The sequence below is a fragment of the Aedes albopictus genome, chromosome 3 (genome assembly GCF_035046485.1).
Source record: "Aedes albopictus strain Foshan chromosome 3, AalbF5, whole genome shotgun sequence".
In the NCBI taxonomy this organism is placed as follows: Eukaryota; Metazoa; Arthropoda; class Insecta; order Diptera; family Culicidae; genus Aedes; species Aedes albopictus.
In genome coordinates this window covers 104,603,417-104,609,990 of record NC_085138.1, presented here as the reverse complement: position 1 = coordinate 104,609,990, position 6,574 = coordinate 104,603,417, and positions in this window count along the sequence as shown.

The window sequence follows — 6,574 nt, the reverse complement described above, 5'->3', positions numbered from 1 at the left end:
GGCCTCCGTTTGTGTAAACTTAGACGCTTTCTCCTTTGCGGGTTCCGCCGCTGCTGCAGCCAGCAACGCAACCGCGTGCTCCTGCTTGGCATTATCGACAGACGCCCTAAGCCGAAGCAAGGCCGTTTTCAGGTCCTTGCTTATATTCGACTTAGTTGTCGCAAAGTCGATAATTTTGCCAAGCTGCTGCTCAGCTACCTCAAATACGGGCCGTCCTTTTTCTGCAACTTGGCTGATGGCCCTCAGCAACCATGCTCCGTCCATGACCTCCGCCGGCTGGCTTGCCGTGGAGTGGACAGGAGCTCCCACGCTTGAGCTGCGTAAGCAGCTTCCAGCACCTGACTCCTCGCTTCTCCTTGTAGGAGACCTCATCAACCCGCTTCTTGCGAAGGGGTTGATCGCACCGCTACTTCCACCTGTATTTTGATTCTTAAGATTTTTACTCATATTTGATTCCCACGAGTCGCACGAGAAAGAATGTCCACCACGCCAGAGCTCTGCATTAACGCGGTAAGGGACAGCTTACTGTGGGGGGTGCCCAGGTGCCCCACAGGCTCCGTTAAAGATCGAGCATCTTTTTCACCCCCTCGATCACTCATTCCTCGGCACGGGTCGCTTGACACCTTGAATTGGGGTTAGTAGTCCTATTCTTAGCCGGCCACTACGCGGCTGACTCGCAAGCGGGGGGGTGCCCCTTAGATCATTTGAAATGCTCACGAGACCTCTATGTACTATCTGAAACTCAATGGGACCCCAGAGACTCCCTTAAACCACCCCGATTCCATGGAATGGTCCTGGAACGTCCCGAAGCGATCATGAGACCCCCTGGAATTTCCCTGGGTCTTCTGAAACGCTCCTGAGGTTTCCTGAAACGTCCCAGACCCTCTGGAACGCCCTACTGTCCCCAGGGAACCCCTAAAAACCTTCAAAGACCCCTGGAAGCGCCTTTGAGACCCCCTAGAGCCCTAGTGAAATCACCTGGGCTCCCTAAAGCTCTGACCAGACCCCCTGAAACTCCATGAGGCCCTCTGGAGCACCTTGAAGCCCCTGAGGCATCCCGAAACTCCCCTGAAACCCCTTGAAGTGCCCTGTAGAGTTTCTAAAGCTTCCCTGGAACCTTCTGATACCCTTTCAAGCACCATTATTGAGGCTCCCTTGAGGCTTAGTGTTCTATGAGCACTTCCACAGTTATTATCTGAGAGCTTCCTCTGCCAATGACCATTTGCATGTGTATATCGTGTGGCCTGGCAGGCACAAAGATACTCTATGCACATGAAAATTTCCTTTACGGAAAGGACTGAATCAAAACCGTCACCCTCAACATGGTCATGCTGAATGTCTACGCCTTCACAGCTGTGGCTGTAGGGTCCATCAACGTGGGGGCCCAGACGTAACCTAAACCCTGCTGGAGCCCCTGGAACCCCCGTGAAAACCACTAAGTTCCAATGGAACGCGTCTAAGATCCTCTGAGTCCCCCTGGAGCTCCCTAAACTATTTTGAGATCCATTTTAAAATTTTCTGAGATCTCCTGGGGGGGGGTACCCTCTAACACCCTTCGGGACGCACCTGAGAGCTCCTAATACCTTTTGAAACGCCCCTGGAAGAAAAAAAATATTCCTCTCCTTCATTTTCATAGAAAGACGTTGGATTTTCCTTAATGATTTCTGCACGAATTTTCCCGAAGATTACTCCAGGTAGCCTTTTGGAATGTATTCCTGTCCATGTTTATCTTTGAACCTTTTCCAGGAGTTCATCCAAGGAATCCAGCAATTGCTTCGGGAATGTTCTTTGTTCCTTTCGTTCAAGGATTACTGTATAAGTGTATTCCTTTATGTATTTCTTCAAACGTTTCTGAAGTAATTCCTCCAAGAATATGATCAGAATTTCATCCAGAAGAACTCTATTGGATATCTCCAAGAATGCTTCCTGAATTTCTCAAGAAATTTTTCCAGGGGATTCTCCACAAATTCCTGCAAAGATTTCTTCAAGAGATTCACATCCAGGATACATTTTTTTCCAAAGATTTTGAGTTCTTTTCGGAGATTTTTTAGAAATTCTTGTAGGATTTTGTCTTGGATTTAATTTTAGAAAATTTCCCAGGAACTTCTTCTTCTTCTTTATGGCTTTACGTCCTCACTGGGATTTGGCCTGCCTCGCTTCAACTTAGTGTTCATTAAGCACTTCCACAGTTATTAGTTGAAGGGCTTTCTATGCCTACCATTGCATGAATTTGTATATTGCGAGGCAAGGACAATGATACACTATGCCCAGGGAGTCGAGAAAGTTTTCCCGACCGGAACGGGAATCCGTTGTCTCCGTTGTCTCCGGATTGGCGATCCATAGTCTTAACCACTAGACTAACTGGAGACCCCTATCCAGGAACTCTTCATAGATTCTCTCAGAAATGAGATTTTCCAAGCATTCCTTCAGAAAATCTTTCAGAGATGTCCCTCAAGTTTATTTAGGAATTACTCAAGAACTCCACCGGTATCTTCGTTTGCAATATCAGCAGATATGTTTTTAAAGATTTGTTCACAAAATCCTCTACAGATTTCTCCAGGAATCTCTCCAGAAATTCCTCAAGCAATTTTTCAGAGTTCTTCCTAAAGTTTTTTCAGATAGTTCTCTGGGTAGCATTATAGGGAGTTTTGTGTATAAATTCCTTCATAAATTGCATGAGACTTTTTTTTTGAGAATTCCTGCAGATATATCTCCAGGAAACTCTCTAGGGGCTTCTCAAGCATTTTTTCCTTGAAATTTCTTGCAGAGTTGGTCCACAAGCCCAAAATATTTTTTTTTTCAGGAAATTAAGTATTATTCCAGGCACTCATCCAGGAATTGCTTCCAAGAGAACTTCAGAAATTGATTCAGGAATTTTTATTAAAGAATTTCTTTAAAAAAAATGCAAGAATTGCTTCAAAGAGTTTCCAAAGGTATCACCAGAATTTCTTGAGACAATCCTCTAGGGATTTCTTAAAAGTGCCTTCAACGATTCCTTAGGTTCCTTACGCATTTTTTGTGCAATTTTTAGAAGAGCTTCTGAAAATTCCGCAGGGATCTCTAAAGACATCTCAGGAGATATATCTGATGGAAATGTAAGAGCAATTTCTAAAAAAATCCTTCCATGAATTTTTGCAGAAACCACTGAAGGAATTTCTCGAATAATTCTCCAAACTCCAAAGAATTCTGAAAAATTTCTAACATAAACCCTAAGAATGGCGGACTGAAGTCCCATGAATTCTGAGCTTGAAACTCTCATTCTTTGAACGTTTAAGTTACCTTCAGCGAAATTTCACATATGGGTGCAATGATTTTTGTTTGTGAAGAAATCTGCAGTTAAACTCCTATGAATGAATCTCTGAAGGAATATCAGAAACAATCCCAGGGAAGTTTTTGAAGGAATCCCAAGAGGTTTTTTTAGGAATTTCCTAGAGAAGCCTCGAGCTAAATCCTTGGTAGAATTCCTAAAAAAAATTGAGAAATTAATAGGTTAATTCCGGGGAAATCATTTAATAAAATTATTGGAGGGGTTTCTGATAGTATTCTTGGATAAATTTGAGGACTTTTTTAAATTTCTTGGTATTTGTGAATTTTAACTAAAGCTAATTCTTCACAAAATTTGAGGACGAATTTATGACAAAAAAAAAATAAAAACCTGAAGAAACACATAGATAAGCATTTGCATTGATCCCAAGATAAAAAAAAAAAGTCTTGAGATATTAGTAAGGGAATTTCCCTATCTAAGAAATAATTTTGTCTGCATCCCTAAAGACTCCGTGGAGATATTATTAGAGCAATCCTGAAAATACCAGATGAATTTCATCGAGGAATAACCGGGGCAAAATCCTGCAGGAATTTCTGGAGCAATTCCTGCCTGAATCACTGAAAGAAATAATGCAAGAATCTCTGAATTAATTTCTGCAGAATTTTTTTGGTTGAAAACCAGAAGATGGATCTGGACACATTCATGTGGGAAATTCTATTCGAATCCCTAGAACTATTCCTAAATAAGTCTCTGGTAAAACTCCTGAAGAAATGCCTGAACAAATTTCTGAAGGAATTTTTCGAAAATATTCTAAAGCAACCAATGTAAGAACTTATTAAAGAATCTTTGATCTTTTTTTTTATTATTTTTTTTATCTGTATTAACGAGATTTTTAGCCCTAGGCTAGTTCATCTCGGGACCCACGCTTTACTTCTCTTCCGAAGGACGCTGACGACCTGGGATCCCACTCCCGACAAACTCACAAAATGTGAGTTCTTCCTTCGGAAGGGAAGCAAAGCGTGGGTTCCGAGATGATAGAGCTAAAAATCTCAATAATTTAGATAAAAAAATAAAATAAATAAAAAATAAAAAAAACATAAAGAAACTACTGCAGAAAATTCTAAATGAATCCCTGGAGAAATTTTTCAAGGTTATTCTAAGGAAACAATTTTGTAAATGATGATTTTGATTTTTTAGGAAAAAATCTAAAGTAATTCCTGATGATCTTTCAGAAGGAACCTATGAAAATCTACCTAAAAGAGTTCTTAAAGAGGGACTATCTGAGACCTGAAGAATCCCTTAAAAAAATTAAAAAACAAATACCGAAGCAGTTTCTGTAAGAAACTTTGGTATATTTAGATCGAATTCCTGGATTTATTTCTGAAGGAATCCATGGATTGGGTTTGAAAGAAATTCTAAGATGGTTTCTGGTATCCTTGCCCAAATTTCTGGAAGAATCTCATAAGGTATTTTTGAAGCAATCTCTGTTATAATTTCTGAAGGAGTTAATGGAAGATTTTCTAAAGAAATCCTGGAGGAATCTTTAATTTTCTTAAAAGATTCCTTGAGGAATCTAAATAGTCACTGAATGCATTGCTGAAGGAATCCATGGATAATTTCCTGAAAGAATTCTCATACGAATTCTTAAAAATAAATCTATGTGGCTTTTTATGCAAACCCATGAAAGCTTTCTTGAGGATTTTTTTAGATAGATTCCTGGATGAATATCTAACGAAAATTTCGAGGAAAATGTTCTAAAGAGCTTCAAGTGAAGGTTTTATATAAATGTTAATAAATTATTTCCAGAGTAATACCTAGAAAACATTAGAAAAAAAACTAAAGGAAGCATATAATTTTTTGAATAAAGCATTAGAAGAATTTCAGATGAATGTCCCTAAAAAATCCGAAAGGCATTTATCGCAGGATTTCTTTAAAAATTCTTAAATCACCTAGTAAAGGAATCACGCCAAACATTTCTGAAGTTATGAGAAACTAAAAAAACCTTGGAAGAGTTTTTGAAGAAATTCCGTATCGATTTTTTTTATTATCCAACAGGTTAGGGCCGAAGGGTCTTGGATTTTCATAAAACTGTTTTTCACAGGCAGGGCTCATGGATACATAAACAAAAAAATTGAAAAATAAAACAAGGTCGCCAATTATCCGGGAAAACTCACCGTTGAGAAAATTCGTAAAGAAAAGCCGGAAAAAGTATGCCCAAATTTGCGGAAAATTTTCAAAAAAAATTTTTGAGAAGGTGATTTCATGAGCTTTGATCGCTAACATTTTTGGAATACATTTTTTTTTCTTTCCTGAGTTATGGCCAATTTTGTGCAAAATGACCATGTAAGCCTATATTATATGGTCATTTTTCACAAAATTGGCCATAACTCAGGAACGGAAAGTGCATTCCAAAAATTTCAGCGATCAAAGCTTATGAAACTACCTTCTCAAAAATGTATAATGGAAAATTTTCCGTGAGTTCGGGCATAGTTTTTCAGATTTTTCTTTATGAGAAAATTCACGGTGGAAAATTTTGGGGAAAACTTTTTCCACTTCATATTTTTTTTTAGATTCCTGAATTTCATTTTCTTAAAAAAACTTTTTTCTTCCATGCTTCGTTCTTGAGTTATGATTTTTCAAAAAAAAAAGGATTATATTGCACATTTGGACATTTTTCAACAAATTTGCCCATAACTCAAAAACGAGAAAAAAGCGCATTCAAAAATTCAGCTATTAAAGCTTATGAAATACCCACCTTAATTATTTTTTTTGGAAAATTTTCCACGAGTTTGGGCATAGTTTTTCCGGCTTTTCTTATCGAATTTTCTCAACTGTGGAAAATTATTTGGAAAACTTTCCAGTTCATATTTTTTCTAGATTTCTAAGAAAGTTTGCTTTCATTTTGTAGAAAACACTTTTTTTCTATAATGCTTTGTTCCTGAGTTATGATTTTTCAAAGTAGGGTTTGGGACCATTTGGGCTGGAGCATCTATTTTGGGCACTTGCTGCTATAACTCAGTCAATTTCGATCCGATTGACTTGATTTTTTGTACATGACTAGACACTGTGCGTATCTGATCGTGTCTCGAAAATCAAGTCAATCGGTTGAAAATTGACTGAGCTATAGTAGGAAGTTCCCAAAATAGATGCTCCTGCCCAAATGGTTCCAGACCCTAAAAGGTTCCAGCAAAAAAAAATCCACCTGAATTTTTCCGGACAAATAGGCGACCCTGATTTTTTTTTTCATTTTTTTTTTGTGTTCATATATCCATGAGCCCAGCCTGTGAAAAAAGTTTCATGACAATCTGA